Here is a 22,537-nt window from a genome sequence, read left to right on the forward strand (position 1 = left end):
GGCCTTCTGCCCCCGTGGAAAGGGAGGTCCTTAGAATGGGGACCACATTTGACAACGCATCTTTTTCCCTCAGTGCTGACTCTCTGTAAATGCATAAGTGATCGTGTTGATGATCTTTATGCACCAAATGGTCTTGGAGCCCCTGTTCTGTGTGGGCACTGTTCCATGAGCCTGCGGTCTTGGGGGAAAGAGATTAAACAGTAAACACAATGTGTTTACTAATTCAGATAGGGAGGTGGAAGTGATTAAGTGTAACAAAGATGAGGTAGAACAGTGTCAGTGGGCTGGGGGTGTGACTGTCATTTTCCCTCGGTGACCACTCAAGCCTCAATGAGCAGGTGGCATTTCAGCAAAGACTTGAAGGAGGTGGGGGCATGTGGATGTCTGTGGGAAGAATGTTCCATGCAGAGGGGACAGTGACTGCAAAGGCCCTGGGGCAGGCATGAGCCACAGTGAGGCTATGTGGGTGGAGTGGAGAGCTCAAGGGGACCTGGAGGGCAGGAATCAGAGGGAACTGGAGCCAGGCCTTTCACCCTGAGTGAGTCAGGAGCCTGGCTGGGACTGTGGGGATGGACTAAGGAAGCCCCATCAGGAGGACCATGTGGATGGACTGTGGAAGGAAGCCCTGTTGGGGGGAACCATGCAGTAATCCAGATGGGCGCTGATGGCCAGTAGGACAAGAGCTGTGAAGGTGGTGAAAAGCAGCCAGAGGCTGGATGCAATTTGAAGGCAGAGCTGGCAGGATTCCCAGGAGTGGGGTTTGAGAGGAAGAGGCCAAGACAATGCCGAGTTTTCAACCCAAGCAATCTGAAAGATGGTGTTGCCATTAATGAAGATGGCAAAGGCTGTGGGAGGCACGTGCTTGGGGACAAGAGGTGCACACGCAGCGCTGGAGGTGCCCACCACCCAGGAAGCTGGGTGATGGAAAGGTGTGTGTCGACATAAATAATCAGTAAACAATCAATAATAAGAATAGAGAAGTGTTTTATTTGAGCCAAACTGAGGACTAGCCTGGAAGCCTGCTTTCCAGGTTACTCTGAACTGCTGCCGGCACAGTTTTAGATTTTGTCAGAACAAAGAAACATTAACAAGGCAGGGATACATTTCCTCAAGATTCTCCCTACCCTGGCCCCGACAAAAAAAGAACAGACCATCACGAATATGTACACGTTGAGTCTTGGCACCTGGGAAGGTAGTCTTATCATCAAGGGAGGACCAGCCTTGGCATCCCGGGAAGAGGAGCAGTTAATTTTTTTTTTTTAAATTGAAGTACAGTCAGTTACAATGTGTCAATTTCTGGTGTGCAGCACGACGTCCCAGTCATACAGATACATACATATTTTCGTTTTCATATTCTTTTTCATTAAAGGTTATTATAAGGCATTGAATATAGTTCCCTGTGCTCTACAGAAGAAATTTGTTTTTTTAGAATCTATTTTTATATATAGTGGCTAACATTTGCAAATCTCAAACTCCCAGATTTATCCGTTCCCACCCCCTTTCCTCGGTAACCATAAGACTGTTTACTATGTCTGCGAGGCTGTTTCTGTTTTGTAGATGAGTTCATCAGTGTCTTCTTTTTTCTTTAATCTTTGTTTTTAACACGGACCTTCTTTGCTTCTGGACAACGTGCCCTTTTCTTTAATAATCGAAGCAGGTGTACAATGTATTTTTGATAGGCTACCAATAGGCTATTTTAGTTAGCATCAAATTCAAGTTAATTCGTGTATAAGCCAGAATGACTTCCCTATATCTCAATAGGTGAACAATTTCTTTTATCGGGTGGCAGGGCTGTGGGCTGAGGCTGGTGGATAGAGGCAGCGTGTGGAGGTGGTCTGCGTGGCTTCTGTCTCCTCTGAGCAGCGGGACAGTCGTCAGGTGAGGGTGAGAGCAGGTTGCTCAGGGAATGTCACAGCATCTATGTGCCTAGAGAGGTGGCTTCAGATGGTCTAGCTTGAAGCTTCCTCATAAAATTAAAGGAGAGTCAAAAAATAGTTCTGTAAATAAACCGTGGATTGTGACAATCCTAAGAATGAAAGCAGAAGCTGGAAAAACTTGGCAGGACCAGCTCGTGTACTTGTAGCAGGGACTTTTTGTGCTTCCGTGTTATGAAGTGACAACATTTCTGTTTGTGCCATTAAGAAAAATTTAAGTAATTATGTAATTTTAAAATAATGGTCTTGGTACTGTTTATCTCACTAATCAAGATGATATTCACAGAGTGTATTATTGGCTCTGCGGGTTAAGGAAAGAAGCACGTGGTTATCATCCTTGGATGAAAAGGCCCATCTCAGTGTCCTTGCTGGCTGGGGTGGCTCCCAGGAGTGGGTCATGGGGACCTGAGGGAAAGTTAGATGGGGAAAGCCTACCTTTTTCTTTCCATTGTATTTTCTATCTAGTAGTTTTCTACCAAAAGCCAATTATTTTTGGATATCAAGTCCATATTTTGACACTTAACTGAATTCTCTTATATTTCAAATAACTTTTCAATGCATTCTCCTATTTCTTCTAGGTTTACAAATCATAATCATTTTGCTTCCTTCTTCCCAGTTTTGATAGTGGACCACTAGGCCTGGATTGAATTCTATATCATCAAAGTGTAGAATCTGAATGCACGTGTAAGCTATTCTAGAACTTAAAAAAAAAAAAAAAGACAACTGCAGAATTATTTTATAGAGCCAGCCTAAAATTCACACCGGAACCAGATAAGGAGAGCACAAAAATATACATTCCTATCGATGAATGCAAATACCTGAAATTAAATTTTAGCCAATCAAGTCTCTGAACAAAATTTTAAAAGGATGCAATGCAACCAAGAAGGGCCAAGATTGCAAGAATATTTTACTGCCAGGAACTCATAATAGAAAAAAGAATTGGGAAATACTTTCCTGTATTAAAGAGTCCCAAGGAGAATAAAGCACCATCTGTGATTATCTCCATTAAAGTCAAAATGGCATTTGATAAAAGTGTGCATCACACCTAAAATAGGACTAGATAAACACTTACCCATGTAGCGAGAGAAGGAAACTCAAACAAGAAACCAACCTGCACAGAACAGGGACACACAGAGCATGTCATTAGTGGCTGAAGCAGGTCAAGATGATCATTTTCATCACGGTCCTCTGACACTGTCCTGAAAGACCGCGTTAACCAGAGCTAGAAAATAAAAAAAATAAGACAAAACTTGGGAAGAAGGTAGCAAAATTACCATTATTTTCAGGTGACTTAATTGTGTACCCAAAACAAGCAGGAGGATCTAGGGAGAACTTTTTGAAAAATAAGGGAATCCAGTAAAGTGTCTGATGATGGAAATTAAAATACAAAATATTTTCTTCTAATAATTCATTTGCTTATGTTTTTCTATAGTCTAAATAGTTTTTATTACATTCAAAACTCATGTTTTCCTGGAAAGTCATCCATTTCTTCCAGGTTTCATATGTATTTGCATGGCTTTGAGCAAAATAATGCTTTTATTATATTTACACATTTTTCCCATGGTTGTTTCCCATTCTTACTTCTAACCTGGGGCATTTTCCTTTTCCTTTTCCTTTGATTAGGTTAGTGTGCTGTGAATTCTCTCTTTGCTCCTCCCCAGTCTGGTGTTTATTTTTTATTTTTTATTGAAGTGTAGTTGACTGACAATGTTAGTTTCAGGTGTACAGCAAAGTGATTCAGTTATACATATACATACATACATATTTTTTCTTTTCAGATGCTTTTCCATTACATATTATTAAAAGACATTGAATATAGATCCCTGTGCTATACAGTAGGTCCTTGTTGTTTACCTCTTTTATATACAGTAATGTGTGTCTGTTAATCCCCAACCCCTAATTTATCCCTCCCCGCCCTTTCCCCTTTGGTAACCATAGTTTGTTTTCTATGTCTGTGAGTCTGTTTTTGGTTTGTAAATAGATTTTGTATCATTTTTTTTTGGTTCCACATATAAGTGATGTCATATGATATTTATCTTTTTCCTCAGTCAGTTCTTTCAACTTGTTCTGCTCTATCCGGTTCTTGGAGGTCAAACTGGGTGTCACCTGAGCAGCTTTGCAGGCTGGCTGGCGTCCAGGTGGGTGGGAGGGCAGGAGGAGAATGCTGCCTTTCTAGCCCCGGCGCAACACAGCCTCTGCTCTCATCTGGCTCACATCTGTCACAGTGCATCCTTTCCTCACTCCTTCAGTCCCAGGGAGGGGTGACCTCACCTGGAGCTGGCCCCCAGTTGCCCTCTTTCCCCTGACCCTGCTCACACCTCTGTAAGCAGACGGGCTGTTGAGGTTTGGGGGACCCAGTAAGTACCACTCTTTGTAAACCTCCTGTGGGCACTGAAAAGGCAGGAACATTCTGCCTGCTGGGCAGAGTTTGAAACAGATTGATTCATTTGGTTACATAGACCCCTCCCCGCATCCTTAATCTTTTTGTCACTGCATTTCTGTGATTGATGGTTACAGGCAGGAAGAGGTGAGTTAAATCTTTTTGCTACTGGGGTGTTTCTCTTTCTTCGTGTATTTGCTGTAGTTTTTCCTTTACAATTTGGTGCCGCATTAGTTGGTACATACATTTTCCTGACAGTTAGAACTTTATTGCGTATTTGCCCCTTAATCATTATAAAGTGTCTTACTTTCCATAATGTGGTCCCTGAGTGGTCTTGACTGATCGTGCCTTCACAGCCCCAGCTTTGGCCCCCCTCCCCACACGTCTTTGCTCGTCTATTTACTCTCAGGCTTCTCAGTGACTCTGCTTTATATGTATCTCCTTCCTTTCAGCAAGTAGCTTTTTCAAATAGAGTTTTTAAAATGGGATTTTATCCAGTTATACTTATTGATGCATCCTTCAAGTTTGGCCTTGGTCCTGTGGTTTTTGTTATGTTATGTTACTGAGCGTTAATGTTCTCTCTCTCGCTCTTTCTCTGTAGTTTGAATGCTTTCTACCAGTAATAAGAAGGTTGATTGTCTTTTTTAAAGTTTTATATTTATACAAATACTAAACACTCCATGTCTTGATTTATCAACTTTCAGACAGTGTTTGACAGCCCATTGTGGAACATGAGAAAAATAAACCCTTCAGACTTTCTTCCAAATCCCCTCTCTGACCATACATACCTCCAAGTCTGCTTAGTTTATCTCATTCTCACGTGGCTCATGTTAGAATATGGCCCTGCTGGAATCATATTTTAACTCTGGGTTCTGTAAGTAACCCACTGCCAGGCCACCTCCAGTTCTTGGTCTAGCCATCTCCGTGTCAGCTTTGGCTGGCCGGCTGTTTTTCGCCAGTAGGACTTTCAAGAGACTTTGACAGATGCAATATTTTGGGTCCTTGCATATTTGAGACTGTCTATTGCTCACCTTGTCTTAGGCCACATTTTATTTCCCATGAATGTTGAATACATTTCTTTGTGGTCTTCTGGAACTTAGTGGTGCTGGGGAAAACCTGGAAAACATCTGAAGGCAGCATGGTTTCCTTATTTACAAGGAATTAAATTTTGTTGTTCCTGTTTTTTGCCTGGATGCCTAAAGACTTTCTTTTTTATTGTTGATAACGCTTACTAGGATCTGCTTTAGTGTTGATTCTGTTTCATTTTCTTCCAGAATATGGAGTGTCCTTTCCATCTGTAGATACAATTCTTCACTTTTTTTTTCCAGACTATTTCCTTCTTATTTACCTTTGAATATTTTTACTTCTATATGGTGAGTTCTCTATTTTAGGGAATCCAATTATCCGTAAGTTGGATACTTGTTGCCTGTTCTTCATGTCCATTGATTTTTTTTTAAATTACTTTAATCAGTGTGTCTTTTCATTCTGTCTTCATTTGGATTCTATTCAGTATTTCCTCTTTGCCAGAAATGCAATTACCCACCCGTCTTTCCTTTGTTGTTTTTAACTTACATATTGGTCTGAAGGCACTCCGTTTCCTTATCTCTTTAATCTCCCCCTTGTTAGGCTGTTATACTATGTTAATCATTTTTCAAACCTCTAAATCGTCTATAGTGTACAGAGCTCCATCCACATTCATTATCTTATGTAATCTTTATGATAATTTCGAAGAGCAGGTATTACCTTTTCCTCCTAACATTTTATGTAAACATTTTCTCAAATTGAAAAAATGACAGAATTTCCCAGTGAATCTCCATCTAGTCACACCTAAATTCCATCAACATTGTCCCATACTTGCTTTATCATTGCTCCCCTATCCCTCTTTCCATCTGTCAATCCTTCTTATTTTTGATGCATCTCAAAGTTGTAGGCATCAATACATTTCCCCCCAAATATCTTAGCAGAGTCATTGATTTTTGAGTTCTTTCATTGCCTTTCATTGTGAAAGCAGTCTTTCTGTCGTCCCCTCCAGAGTCTAAGCAGAGCTACACACAGAGGGCTTCCTTCCGTCTCTGGGGAGGGGCACCACTTGGGTACCCAGTACTCTTGCATCTCCTCTCTTCCTCCACTGTCCCCTACCACCCCCTGCCACTTTGTTTGATTATTCAGTTGGTTCCTTACAGGGAAGGAGCCACCAGGGGCTATGCCACCATACCAATGCTGGCTCATGTCACCTCTTTCATTTTTTCACCTTTACTTTCTGAACCGTATCTTACGGATCTCAAATTCCTAAGTTGGAGTGTTATTCTCTCAGTAGTTATTGGATGTGACACAGGCACTGGTTGCTGCAGTGAGTGAGGCTGGGAAGGCTGGTGATGCTTTCTGCTGATCCTGCCTGTCCCAGGACAACAGGACCCCTCAGAGAGGGTGATGGTACACTGTTTCACTGAATCTGGAGAGCCAGGGGACGGGGAACCAACCCTGAGCCCCAAGGCACCAATGCTGATGAAACTGTCCCTGCTCTGAGGGTAAGTGCTTTCTTGGGCCACTCAGGATGTCACCTTAGTGCACAAGGGGACCTGCCAGAGAAGTAAAAGGAGAAAAGAAGGTACAGTTTGTTCTCAGCTCAGATGTGAGCCTCTCACTCAAGGAATGATCTCATAAGACAAATGGTAAGCAACTCTAAGGAGAAATGGTCACAAGGCAGGACCCTGCATTTCTTAGAAGAAATACAGCTGCCTTGTCTGGAAAGTTGCCACTTAACTCATGAGAGATACCATTGGAAAGGGCATGACAGTGACAAGGGTGACCAGGACAGGTGACCCAGACTCTCACTCCCTCCTGGGATGATGCCTGGAGGTCACTTGGGTCCTAATACACCAAATAAGCATAAAAGCTAAAACCCAGAAACTCTCCCTCGGGGAACTCGTCTGGAGCTGGAGTACTATTTACAGGAATGAAAAATCAGAATGCCCACCAGGAAGGAAGGAATTGGCTAAATAAATCATGCTATATTCACAAGCACACATTCTAACAGCAATTAAAATAAATGAGCTGGATTTATATGAATCAACTGCAAGAGAGCTTAAAGCTGGGATGAGACCAGGATGAGACAAGGGAGAGTTTCAGAGTGATACACTCAGTGCAACTTGATGTAAATGGTAAAGACAATAAAGCTTTGCTGTACTGTCTTTCTGGATGCACATCCATTGGGTAGACTACGATGGTTGGGATGGGAAGAACACGGCTTCAGATGGGGTTTGCCTGTTGGGTCAAGGAGAGGGGATGTGAAGAGAGACACGGCAGACTTAATAATAGCTATGTGATTTTTAATGCTTTAGAAATCTCCTAGGCACTTATGGAAATGTTGCCGTCTGTTAATTGTGCATGGTGGGTACACAGGCAGTTGTAGCTGCCTTTGTAATTTTTTATATTCTTAAGTATTTCATTATATGTTCTCCTCCCTCATTTTAATAAGAAGGTCCTGGAGCCCCAATGCGGCGGAGAGGAACCCAGCAGGGTGCAGAGGTCAGGACGGTGGAGCAGGCCATGGAGTTGCTGGGTGGCTGTGTGGCACCTGCTGGGCTATGAGCCCATGAACCCAGGACCAGGGAAGTTCACTTCTGATTTCCCTGCCTGGCCTGGGGCTGACACAGAGCTAGCTGTCCAGGTCATCCTGTTTGGAATGAGTAGACATGATAGGGGTGGTATTTCTCACTCTATCTGCAAGGCATACCCCAGGATCTGGCTCAAGATGTTGCCAGAGATCAGGTTCTTGTCTTGTTCAGGAAAGAACTCAAGAGCAGGGCATAGTGAAGTGAAAGCAAGTTTATCTGGGGAGAGACACACTCCATAAACAGAATACAGGCAGGCTCAGGAGGCAAGAGAGGCGGCCCCAGAGCATGGGGCTGTCTAGGAAAGTGAGACGGGTCATGAGATGTGGGGGTGGTTAGTTTTTATGGGCCGGGTAATTTCACTTCCTAACAAGTAGGAGGATTATTCCAGTTATTTTGGGGAAAAGGGCTGTGATTTCCAGGAATTGGGCCCTGCCCACTTTGGGGACTTTTAAGGTCAGCCTGGGGACTGTCATGGCACCTCTGGGAGTGTCATTTGGCAGCTAATGTATTACAATGAGCACATAATGAGGCTCAGTGTCCACTGGAAGGCAAATCCTCTGCCATCTTGGGTTGAGTTGGTTCTAACCAGTTTATGTCATGTCCTCAACTACTATGTCACTCTTTTAATGGTTGTGTCCTGCCCCCTTCACTCCTATCTCAAATGGACAGACCGTGATGCTGGGGGTGTAAGGCAGGGTCCTGTAGAGGGTCCCCCTCTCCTCTTGGGCCCCAGCCAGGGAGGGCTTGGCTGGGGAAGAAGTGGGCACTAGCCCAGAGAGAGGCTTCGGGGAGGGTTGCCTGCTTCTGTCCCCTGCCTTGTCCTCTGTGACAGACCTCAGAAAGGGGCAGCCCCCAGATGAGGGTCTCATCTCTCTCCCTGCCTCCCGGATGCAGCAACAGAGCTCCAGAATGTTTTAAGGGCCTGCCCTGGGCTTCAATTTGGGAAGGAGAGCTAAATAGCAGGAACGACCACCACCACTACCACCACCACCACCACCACTCCCTGGAATTTTGAATGCAAAATATTTATGACTAGAAAGTGCATGTCCTCCAACAGGAAGCTGATTTCATCAACTAGCCAAGGGATCATGTAGGGGTGCCTTTGCAGGAAGTTTGAAAGTAAAGATGTCATTACTTTCACTCTAGAGCCCTGGGGAGGGGTGTTGGCAGATATTCGGATGGGCTAGCTCCAGGCAGCTGGAAAGACTGGGAGAAGAGCCCAGTTTCCTGGGTTCTGTTTGTATTTTTGGGTTCTGATTTTTAAAATAAACAGTCATGAGTCTCAATGACTCATTCATGAAGTAGGAATCTATTTTGTGTTGACTCTGTGCCAGGACCTGTGCTGGGGGTCCTGGAAGGAATCACCGGGCATCTCCATCCTCACCAAGCTCCCTCCCTGGGTGTGAGTCCTGCTGGGGAGCTGGCAGACACCTTGGGTTAGAAAGAGCTGGATGGAGCCTGGAGGGAAGGAATGGCAGGCAGACTCAGGGGCAGCCTGTGTGTGAAGGAGGCTTGAGAGAGCGCAGTGCACTCAGTGCACTTAGTAAGCTGCAGGCTCCCGGAGTGTGTGCATGAACGTGCTGGTGGCCTTGCCTGGGAGAGTGTGTCCATGTGCTCACTGTCCGAGTGTACATGTGTCCCAGGTGACCTTCCTTACCCTGGGGGGAGGAAGCCTGGCTTGTTTCCTGGGGGTGTGGCAGTCCCTGAGGACGAGACATGGTCCCACTGGCCAGAGGGGAGGGCAATGGCAGTGGGTGTGAACTTGAGTCCTGGCCAATGGTGGTTCCCAGTTGGGGCAGAGCTGTGCAGGTTGAGGGTCACTGCTGGGCCACCCTGGACCAGGCATCACAGGCTGTCCAGTTTCTGGTAAGCTTGGAATTGTTTCCTCCCCTGATTCTGGAAGTGGGGCAGAGGGCAGGGAAGAGAACAGGCATTGAGTGACCCACAGGGTTGGCCCCATGACTGTGCTTTGAAAATGGGTCACCCCTCTTTGGGGACCACAGGGCCGCAGGGCCCCAGGGTGTGACTCAACAGGAAGAACAATCACCAAGTCAACGAACCAGGTCTCTTGTTAGATGCTGGCTGTGAGGGATATTATTATTTTTTTTCCCCAGCTTTTGTGAGAACTTCCATCTTGAAAAAGATCAGCTTTTGGCTTCTGGGAACCTTCGAATTCCCACCTGGACCAAGGGGGCCGTAAGGACCACACGGAGAGTCAGAGGCGATGGAAACGGCAAGCTGAGAAGCATACGCATGCGCGCTGAGAGCCAAATCCGCTTTCCGCGGACCGAGCGGAGTCAGTAAGGGAGGAGGAACTCAAAGAAGTAATTAGATTTTGAGGCTAGAAATATAAATCTGTGCCTAAGTTAAGACAATTAGGTTAGCTTTTATATAGAACACAATTTAAGTTTACCTAAAAAAAAAAAAAAATGTCGATTTGTTTCTTTCTGGATGTTTGTATCTTATTTCTCACATTTGGGCACTGCCGTGGTCCACAAAACCCTGGAGGCAGGACGGTGAGCAGTGAAAACATCAGGGAGGACTCAGACTCACTTCTGGTCTTGCTGTGTGAACTCGGCAAGCCTCTCTGCCTTCTCTGCCTGTTTCCCGGTTGGTCAAATGAGGGGTTCACTAGATAATCTCTAATGTGTGGCCCGGTTCTGGCATCCGAACATGAAATATGCAACCCGATGTGTGTGGAATGGAATGGTATCTGGCTGTGTCTTGTCATAGAACTGACATGAAGAATAAACATAAATATGGACTTTTAATAGGAAATGTGATACTGAAATCTTTTCATCTCAAAAGTGCATCTCCTCTTCCTTAAAAGACTAAAAATAGACTTATCATATGACCCAGGAATCCCGCTCCTGGGCATGTATCCAGAAGGAACCCTTATTCAAGACACCTGCACCCCAGTGTTCATAGCAGCATTATTCACAGTAGCCAAGACATGGAAACAACCTAAATGTCCATGGACAGATGACTGGATAAAGAAGTTGTGGTATATTTATACCATGGAATACTATTCAGCCATAAAAATGATAACATAATGCCTTTTGCAGCAACATGGATGTCCTTGGAGAATGTCATTCTAAGTGAAGTAAGCCAGAAAGAGTAAGAAAAATACCATATATTACTCATATGTGGAATCTTAAAAAAAAAGATAAATGAACTTGTATATAAAACAGAAACAGACTCACAGACATAGAATACAGACTTGTGGTTGCCAAGAGGGAGGAGGGTGGGAAGGGATAAATTGGGAGTTCGAGATTTGCAGATACTGACAGGTATATACAGAATAGATAAACAAGTTTATACTGTATAGCACAAGGAAATATATTCAATATCTTGTAGTAGCTCATGGTGGAAAAGAATATGAAAATGAATATATGTATATTCATGTTTGACTGGAGAATTGTGCTGTGCACCAGAAATTCACACAACATTGTGAACTGACTATAACTCAATAAAAAAAAGTAGAAAAAAAGTGCATCTCCTGAATTTCTAGTTTTGTTCTTTTTTTTTTTTAAGAGAAAATTTGCTGTCAAATCTTAACATTATTCACATCTTGATTTTTCCCTATGCCCGTCTTCAACCACATGCTCTACTTTGTACCAAAAGCCCAGAGGCAGGAAATGGATTAGTTCTTGGAAAACAGGGAGATGAGTGCCTTTTTTCTATTGATTATAAAAGTCATACAGTCTATAAGGGAAAAATTTAAAAGGGCAGAAAAACCTGAAGAAGAAAACAAAAATGGCCTATAACCTCACACTCCAGAGGAAAATGTTGTTAATATTTTATGCACTTCCTTTTAAACTTTACTGTGGCATGTAAATTCAAAAACAGAAATCTTAAAAGCGCAGAAAACTGCAAATACCACCAGTATCTATATATCCATCATATTGAACTGATAATCGTCAAAAAAGTGCACATATATCACATCTTTTTTACTTTCTAAAGGATTAAAATTGTTGCAACAAGTACTGTAATTTCCATATATATCTTTTCAATCTATTTTTTGGGGGGCTTTTATATTATATACATGAGTATCCATGAGTAATTTGGAATATTATTTACTATGCTTAAGTAGTGGATATAAATGATATTGTACTAAAAGTTTTATTTTGCACACAGACATGGAAAACAAACTTATGGTTGCCAGGGGAAAAGCGAGGAGGGCAGGGATAAATTGGGAGTTTGGGGTTTGTAGATATTAACTACTACATATAAAATAGATAAAGAAGCTCCTACTGTAGAGCACAGGAAACTATATTCAATACCTTGTAATGGCCTATAATGGAAAAAAATATGAAAAGGAACATATGTACATATATGTATGTATAACTGAATCACTATGCTGTACACCAGAAATTAACACACCATTGTAAATGACTATGTGTCAATTTTTTAAAAAGTCTTATTTTGCAGCTCTTTTTTTTTGTGATTAAACACTATGTTTTTGAGAAATATCAGTAATGACACATAGCGGTCTAGCTTTGTTTAAGTGCTGAATAACATTTTATTGAATACATATTTCATGTTTTATTTATCCATTTTGTGAGTGGTGGATATTTGAGCTCTTGTTGTTGTTTTTTGGGGGGTGAGGTACTTAGGGTTTTTTTTTTTTTTTTTTTCCTTTTTTAATGGAGGTACTGGGGATTGAACCCAGGACCTGGTGCATGCTAAGCATGTGCTTTACCACTGAGCTATACCCTACCCCGCTTATTTGAGTTTTTACATATGTATTATTTTCTTACATTATGCTTTTTTTCCCCAGAAATATTTTATGATGAAAATTGCCTTGCATCACTGACAATTCTTAAGAACATCATTTTTGAGTATCGAATATTATTCCATTTTAGGGATGCAGTAAAATGTATTTAACCATGAATTGTGTAGTCTGGCATTGCTCAGGAGAATCATGGAGCTATCCAATACTGTGGACCCACATGAATAAATCTGGGTTTGAGAGAATGCTTGGAATCTATGGGATTCAGGCTGACACACAGTACAGCTCCAGCTTTGCCTCTGACAAGCCGGGTGAACTTAGCAAGTTCCTTAATTTCTGGGAGCCTTCCAATTCCCACCTGGACCAAGGGGGCCATAAGAATATAGTATTTCCAGGGCCACAGGGAATATTTCAGGCATGGTGCCAGGCATCTCACCTACCAACATTGCTCATCATAAATAGGGTTTTATTGAGAGCTTTGAGAATTAGTCTTTCTCTCTGGGACTAGTTTTTTCCTGGGAGCCATGAAATTACAGGTGCTTTGTTTTGGGGATAGACATATAGCCTAGTCCAAAGCTTTCAAACCGTTAGGTAGTTAAATAAGTGGGGGCACCGGGCAAATAAGGTAGAGGAGAAGGGAGATGGTCTGGAAGATGGTGATGTGCCCGCCTCCAGCATAAAGGGGCTTAACTTCCTCTAAATGAGTGCCAGCAAAAAAACAGAACCTGATGGCTGCAACTGTGCAGTAGTAACAAGGACCTAACCGGACATGACCCAGTGCTCACTATAATATAATTAGCATTGCAGTTTAGGTCCCCTTTCTCCATGGGTTTTTCTGTGTGCATCATGGGTGAAGTTGTGCGCAAAGGGAATGAGCATGACCAAGCACTCCAGGGGCAAGAGTCATCAGTGAATCAAGAGACCGCCTCTAAGCGAGGGTGTAAGAGAGGGGACAAAGACCAGTGCTGTTCGCCCTTGGATCAGCTCACCTCCCATTCTTGAAGGTGTACTTTCCCTTTGCTAAATAAAACCTTTAAAATCTTTGAATACACAGTGCTTCCGTCTCCTGTCTGAATTCTTCTCTTTCAGGTAAGACAAGAACTGAGGTCTTTTTCCTTTCCCTTTTAAGGTAGCAAAACTACCAGGTGCACAAGCGTCTCCTGGGGGTTTCACTGAAATTTGGATTCTGATCAGTAGGTCTGCACTTCCAAGCAACCCTGTGGGTGACGCTGGCTGATGTTGCTGGTCTGCTCTGCAGCAAGGGTTTGACCCCTTGAGCGTCTTCCACTGGCTCACCCTCCCCTGGGCTCTGGTCCTCTCCTGCATCTGTGGGTGGCCATACATGGGTGGGAGCTGTGATTGGCTGGGGCTACAAGAAGACCCTTGCACCCTCTTTTCCTCCTTTGGGGGAGGTCTGGGGGTTCTACAGTGCCTCAGGGTTTTTGAGGAGTACAGGTACTTTATTGGTATCATGGTGATAATGAAGTCCTAAAGAAAAGAGCCTTTTCTTTTTCTCTGTAATACTCCTAAATCAATTAGTTTTTGCAATCAGAGATAAAGAAGTGGGGGGAAAAACTCACCTAATAAAATGTTGTCAGTTACTAATAGTTAATTTCACTTAAACTGAGTAAATACTCAATAAACATTTTGATATTATTTAATAATCTGAAGGGTATTTTTTTTTTTGGACCACTAATTAAACATAGAAGAATAAATCTAACCTATGAATCTTGGAAAAGGATAAAAATTATGCTAACAGGACATTACAGCATCCGTATAAAAATAAGAGATTCAGTCAACTAGAGAACAAAATCCTTGTGGTCTACAGCTGCTGGAGGGGAGGGAAAAGGGAGTTTGCTTCCTTGCCTGCTCCCCTCTTGCCTTCCATCCAGAGAACCTTCTCCCTAATCACTGCATGGTTTCCAGTTGGCAGGGGATGAAGGGGCAGAAATGAAAATGATTCCTGCTGTTTGAACTCCATCCCCTCCTGTACTTGCTCCTCTGGAGAGACAGGTGGCTGGAAACTCTAGGCAGAGCCCTGGCCCTCCTCTATGACCTTCTCCCAACTTGTTCCCCACCACCTTCTGGTCCCTGTTCCTGAGCTGTTTCTTGTTGTGCCCCACACATCTTCCATCCCCTTTGTTCTCCGTGGTGATGCTTCCTTGTGTTAAATGAGAACACCAGGACTCTCCCTCATCTTCTGGGCCCTTCACCCTCCCCCTTCTCCCTGATCACACTCAGCCTCATCCTTGCACCCTCCCAAGGGTCTCATAGACTTTCCACCTCCACTCAAGGTCACATTTTCTTGTGTCTTGGCTCCAGCCCCTGATGCTTGTGAGTATGTATTTAACATCTGCTCCCCCCCCCCCACCTCAGCCCACACTATGAGCTTCGGAAGGTCAGGGACTGATTTCATATTCAAGGCTTATTCAAGAATTTCTTATTCTTTTTTTTTTTTTGAAGTATAGTTGATTTACAATGTTGTGTTAATTTCTGGTGTGTAGCATAGTGATTCAGTTATACGTATGTATGTATATTACTTTTCATATTCTTTTTCATTATAGGCTATTACAAAGTATTGAATATAGTTCCCTGTGCTGTACAGTAGACCTTGCTGTTTATCTTTCTTATACACAGCAGTGTGTGTCTGCTGATCCTTATTCTTATCCTTATGCCCAGGAGGCATCAGTAAATATTTGTTTGGTGACTGAGTACTGCAGACTCTTAAATCTATGTTGCTAAATCTGACCTCTTTCTTCTTGACGGCTCATATCCTAGCTGACACCTGTGAGATGTTTCATGAGCCGCCCAGATGCAAGGTGTCTAAAATTGAAGCCGTCGTCTTCTTTCTTAAATTGACATGAGTTGGGTATCCTCACTGCCCAGTGTTCAGACTAGAAATCTGGAGTTGTTATTGGCTTTCTTTTGATTGAATGAATATTCCAAGACTCAATCCCATTCCGTGTCCCATCAATTGACTTCTACTCTGTTCCCTCCTCTAGGACTCAGTGATGGGTTTCAGACTAGTCTTGAACACAGAACCTGGTTCATGGAGCCAACACATGGTCACTAGCAGCAATGTTTCAGCCACAGGGCCTCAGGGACAGCCAGAGTCAGATGCCTACCTGAACCCCACATCTCAGTTTGTGTTGCAAAAAAATTAAAAAGATAGGTGGGTTCCACCTCCATCATGGTACCCAGATCTCCTCAGTGCCAGGGGTGATTTGGGAAGTAAAAATTCTAAGGCCGCTCTGTATATTATAGTGGGACCATAACCTATTCTAGACACCTCTGCAAAGTGATTCCAATTAGCAGAAAATAAGGATCACAAAAATATTACACAGAAGCTATCTACATTTACCTCATGATCCAGTAATCCCACTCTTAGGAATATATCCAGAGGAAGCTCTAATTAAAAAAGATATGTGCACCCCAATGTTCAGAGCAGCACTATTGACAATGGCCAAGACATGGAGGCAACCTAAATGTCCATCAGCAGATAACTGGATAAAGATGTGGCATATATATACAATGGACTACTACTCAGCCATAAGAGAAAAACGAAATAATGCCATTTGCAGCAACATGTTGGACCTAGAAATTATCATACTAAGTGAGGTAAGTCAGAAAGAGAAAGACAAATACCATGTGATATCACTTATATGTGGAATCTAAAAATCAAGCAAAAATAAACTTACTTGCAAAACAGAGACAGACTTACAGACAGAAAACAAACTTATGGTTACCAGTGGGGGAAGGAGGTGGGGAGGGATAAATTGGGAGTTTGGGATTTATAGATACTAACTACTATATAACACAAGGAACTGTATTCAATAGCTTGTAATGACCTATAATGGAAAAGAATATGAAAAGAAATATATATATATGTATATTATAAATATATACACACACATATATATCTGAATCACTCTGCTGTACGCCAAAAATTAACACAACCTTGTAAATTGACCATATGCTTCAATACAAAAATTCACTTTGAAAATAATTAAGTTTTAAGAATTAAATAGATCTGACTAAAAAAATAAGCTGCCTATAAAAGAACATAAATAACGTCACCTTTGAGGCAGGAAAGCCCCTCCCCTCACTCTTCCACAATAACTTCATAGCAAGGACTGTCCAATGTGCTAAGGCAGACAAGCAAATAAATTCACTCCCCTCAAGCTTAAATTCAGGATGAGGCATGGCTGGGGAGGGAATCCCAGACTCCGGTTCTGGGCCATTATCACAAAGAACTTTAGAAATATGAAAAATAATAATTTCTGACCAAATTGGTAAGCTCAATTCTCAAATTTGATGAAGATCAAATGAAGCCACTAGTAGGACCATTGATCAAGTCCAAGAAAACAGCCAGGGTTTGGGGAACCGGTGTTCTCTGTTGGAGACAGTCCAAATTCACTCCCTTGCCTTCCCCACAGAAAAGACTGTAAATAAATGATCAAGATTGAAGACTCTACAAGGCAAAGGTATGTTGTTGTTTTTTCTTGATGGAGGTAATGAGGGTTGAACCCAGAACCTCCTGCGTACTGAGCATACGCTCTACCACTGAGCTATTCCAGTCCTTCCTGAAGGCATCTGCTTTTATTTTCTTAGTAGTGTCTCGTGGCCGCTCCTTGGCTCAAGGCTCCCACAAGAGCCTGTTTTGGGTATGAGCTGAGGGAATCAAGGAATCCTGCTCCCCTGGGAACCACCCAGTGTTCTTCAGGAAGCACACTGCTCCCAGAATATAAAGGGTGGGCTCCCTGAAACCGCTTGACTTCCCCAAGGTTCAAGAGAGGAGTGCAGGGAGTCAGGTTTTCAAAGGTCCAATGTATTAGCTATCAGCTGCAAGCTTTTCATTGGCAGTCTATTTTCCTTCTTCTTTGCATATCTACTAATTTTTAAAGCACTTTTTATTGAGTTATAGTCATTTTACAATGTTGTGTCAAATTCCAGTGTAGAGCGCAATTTTTCAGTTATACATGAGCATACATATATTCATTGTTGCATTCTTTTTCGCTGTGAGCTACCACAAGATCTTGTATACATTTTCCTGTGCTATGCAGTATAATCTTGTTTATCTATTCTACATATGCCTGTCAGTATCTACAAATTCTGAACTCCTAGTCTATCCCTTCCCACCCTCCTCCCCCTTGGCAACCACAAGTTTTGTATTCTATGTCTATGAGTCTGTTTCTGTTTTGTATTTATGTTCTTTTTTTTTTTAGATTTCACATATGAGCGATCTCACGTGGTATTTTTCTTTCTCTTTCTGGCTTACTTCATTTAGAATGACACTCTCCACGGACATCCATGTTGCTGCAAATGGTGTTATGCTATCGGTTTTTATGGCTGAATAGTATTCCATTGTATAAATATTCCACATCTTCTTTATCCCGTCATCTGTTGATGGACATTTAGGTTGTTTCCATGTCTTGGCTATTGTAAATAGTGCTGCTGTGAACATTGGGGTGCAGGTGTCTTTTTGAAGTAGGGCTCCTTCAGGACCTATGCCCAGGAGTGGGATTACTGAGTCACAGGGTAAGTCTATTCCTAGTCTTTTGAGGAATCTCCAAACTGTTTTCCACAGTGGCTGCACCAAACTGTATTCCCACCAGCAGTGTAGGAGGGTTCCCTTTTGTCCACAGCCTCTCCAGCATTTGTCATTTGTGGACTTTTGAATGATGGCCATTCTGACTGGTGTGGGGTGATACCTCATTGTAGTTTTGATTTGCATTTCTCTGATAATTAGTCATATAGAGCATTTTTTCATGTGCCTATAGATCATTTGTATTTCTTCCTTGGAGAATTGCTTGTTTAGGTCTTCTGCCCATTTTTGGATTGGCTTGTTTGGTTGTTTCTTATTAAGTCGTATGAGCTGCTTATATATTCTGGAGATCAAGCCTTTGTCAGTTTCATTTGCAAAAGTTTTCTCCCATTCCATAGGTTGTTGTTTTGTTTTACTTACGGTTTCCTTTGCTGTGCAGAAGCTTGTAAGTTTCATTAGGTCCCATTTGTTTATTCTTGTTTTTATTTCTATTGCTTGGGTAGGCGTGTCTACTAATTTTTTGATTGATGCTAGACATTGTGAGTTTTATCTTTTTGGGTGCTGGATGTTTTTGTACCCACTTTAATACTTGTGAGATTTGTTTGGGGACATAATGAAGTACTTGGAAGAAGTCCGATCCTCTGGGGTCTTGCTTTGAAGACTTTCTTAGGAGCAGGGCTGATTCTAGGTCTCATATTCACTATTACTGAGGCCCCGTGAGACTTGAGGTTTACGGTATGGTTGGTGGGAACAGGCACTGTATTCCCAGCCTTGTTTCGGGATGAGGCACTATTACCTCCAACATTTGGGTCCTTCTTTCCTTGGCCTTGAGTAGTTTCCTCACAAACATGCACTGATCAGTTCTCAGCCGAGGAGTTGAAGTAGGTCCTCTGTAGTTACCAGGAGTTTTCTCTCTCAGTAGCTCTCTTCTGCTCTACACTGTTCTGGGGATCCTCGGGCCTTGGTCTGCCTGGGCTCTCCGCTCTGTCTCCTTGAGTTAAGGAACCTACAGCATTCCTCAGGAATTTGCCCTCCCTGTGCTTTAGCTGGGAAACTTTCCCAGGAAAATAAACTAGGGCAATTTGAGGGCTCATCTCATTTTCCCCTCCATCTCTCAGGAGTTATTATCTTTTATTGCCCTAAGTACAGTGTCTTGCAAATCTTTGTTTTACTTATTTTGTCAGTTTCTACTGTAGTTTTGTTTCAGGTGGGAGGATAAATCCGGTGTTTGTTACCTTAACTTAGCTATACATGGAAGTCCCTCCCTACCCATATGGAACCCAGTTCTAAGCATATATTCCATTTTTGTTTAAAATCCACCTGCAGGAACTGCACAGAGAAGTTCGAATTCACATTCTCTTCACTTTGTCTCATTGGAAATATACTCTCATCTTCAAAAATCCTTTAAACTCTAATTTTGTTACCTGAAAGTCAGAGCATAATTTTTCTATTGAGATACAAAGTTTTCTTTTACCTTTAGTGCAATTAATTTGCCCATGAACCATCACAAATTCCAACTAGTGGTTTCACTGTACATGAGTAATGATCGTTTTTGTAAATGTTTTACTTACAAACTGTAAATATATTTAAATGCTCACCTCTAGTATACACATACACACAAATAATGCTTCTTATTTAAGGATGCTGAAAGATAGAATAAAAAGTGCATTGGATTTTGAACAGGGCACATTTGGCTTTTTCTGAATCCAAGCATGTCAACTAAACTTCTCTTTCCTCTTAATCTCTGCTTGGTAAGCATTAAATAAGTTATGTGAAATGTAAGAACACTTAGTAGGTGTTAATAGTCCTCCCTTACCCACTTCTCCCCATCCTCACTGGAACCCACCTCCTCTCCCTCATTTTCTGAAATTTATTTTAGCTGAAATAAGTCATGAACAAGAGTACATCAGGGTTATTTCTGAAATATGTTAAAATCCCTTTATGGAGTGAGTCTTGGGTGGGTAGATCAACAATGTCTGGTAATCAGTTTGGGGGGCAGCATTTCGCCATATGGATTTGTTTTGCTTCAGGGACTACATTTTCCCTAGTGGTGGATCTGAGTCACCCACACATTTATGGAATCACAGTTCCTCAGGCTCGCAACGCTCTCAAGGGAGCCAAGAGATGGTGCAGCCCTGGATGGCAGAGCCTGGGGAGGGGGAGGAAGGCAACTGGAAGGGGATCTCGGGTTGGCTGTGGGAAAGCCGGACTTAGGGCTCTTTGCTCCTGGTTTCTGACGAGGTGCTTGCTCTGATGCTGTGAAGAGTTCCACCCTGGCAGAGGAGTGTTTCACACAAGTGACAGAGATTATTAGTCTCGTTGGAGGTTCATCCAGACTGTCTCAAGCAGTGGGAAACTCAAAATGCTTTTCGCATCATCTCAGTTCTGTTGGCAGCGAAGAGGATAAACAGAATCACCCAATTGTGTCCACTCTCTTCTCATGTGTGAACCAAAGCCTGCCAAGTTAAATTATGCCCTTAGCCCCTGCTGCTATGAATTCATAGTTCAGTATCTCCTTTCCCCTTCATTAAAAAGAAAAAATCCACACATGTTCTCTATTAACAAAAATGGGAAAGCCAGAGAATTAGAAAGAGGAATTTTCAAATTCCCAGAGCCCCTCCTACCAAAGACAATCACGGTTAACATTCTGGGATACTTTTCCACGTTTAAGGAAAAATCTAGTTATGATGTTATTGCTTTCTGGTTTTTTTTTTTACATAGTTGTGACCATATTCCATATAAAATTTCATATTCAGTTTTTATCCTACTTTATAACAGAAGTCTTTTCCATAGTTATTAGAACTTTATAAAAATAATTTTAGTTGCCACAGAATATCTTATCCAGGCAATATAAAAGGGTAATTAACTAGTTGGACATATAGCTTCTAATGTAACTGAATTCTAGAACAGAAATTAACAGAAAAAAGGTTTAGTATATTTGATATTATTTTCAATATCAAAATAATGCATGCACGTTATAAAAACATGTACAAAGAAAAAGGATCAAATGTCTAAGAGAACAGAAAATAAAAAGCAAAATTATTTACCTGGCCTCTTTCAGCACCCACCTTCTAGCCCATCATCTTCTTTTAACCACTTATACCTTTTGTTTTTCTGGAACTTTCCTCTCCAACTGTAAATAAGAATTCTAAACATTCTAAACTTCTTCCTAGTAATTTTAGTCGGAGCATTCAGTAAGAGCTAAAGTTATGTCCAACTAGCAAAGTATCCTATTAAATAGCCTGGATAAGTATCATACAGCCACTGAAATTCTTTTTAGGAAGACTTTATAATAAATTGAGTATGCTTCTATTTTTCTTTTTTAAAATTGAAATATAGTCAGTTACAATGTGTCAGTTTCTGGTGTGCAGCACAATGTCCCAGTCATGCAGATACATACATATATTCGTGTTCATATTCTTTTTCATTAAAGTTTATTACAAGATATTGGATATAGTTCCCTGTGCTGTACAGAAGATATTTGTTTTTTAATCTATTTTTATATATGGTGGTTAACATTTGCAAATCTCAGACTCCCAAATTTATCCTTTTCCACCCTCTTTCCCCTCGGTAAGATTGTTTACTAAGTCTGCAAGTCTGTTTCTGTTTTGTAGATGAGTTTGTTAGTGTCTTTTTTTTTTTTTTAAGATTCCACATATGAGTGATATCATATGGTATTTTTCTTTCTCTTTCTGGCTTACTTCACTTAGAGTGACGTTCTCCAGGTCCATCCATGTTGCTGCAAATGGGATAATTTTCTTTTTTTTTAATCACTGAGTAGTATTTCATTTTATAGGGCGTGCTTCTATTCTTGATTTATCAACTAAAAAGCACATAGCTGGTCTTCAGTCTTACACTGAGGAATTTCACTTCCTTCAAATATCCTGTCCTTTTCACCTTTCCCTCTTCTCACTTTTTAATATTTATGTTTATTACCTGAGATCTACTTGTTATTTTAATGAAGTCAATTGATGTGCTTGTACATCTGTTTCTCGGGGGCCATCTGCTCTGGGAGTCTGATTCCTCCCTCCCCTGTGAGGGGAAAGCGTGTCCCCTCTGCCTTTTTCCATCTTCCTGTCCCCTGTCCCATGCTCAAGTTCTTGAACTTGAACTCCCATTTCTTTACATGCCAGGTTGATACCATTTACAATTTGCCAAGTTTTCAGTGAGATTGCTACTGACCTGACGCTGCTTTTGGAGCTGTAGTGACCAGAGCTGTATTAAAATGAAAAATCCTGGAGTAGAAGGACCGCCCAATAAGACACATTTGAGGAGAAGATGGGGCATAAACAACCTGGCTCCGTGGCTGCATCCCATGTGATGTGTTCG

This window comes from Camelus ferus, chromosome 5 (genome assembly GCF_009834535.1).
Source record: "Camelus ferus isolate YT-003-E chromosome 5, BCGSAC_Cfer_1.0, whole genome shotgun sequence".
Lineage (NCBI taxonomy): Eukaryota > Metazoa > Chordata > Mammalia > Artiodactyla > Camelidae > Camelus > Camelus ferus.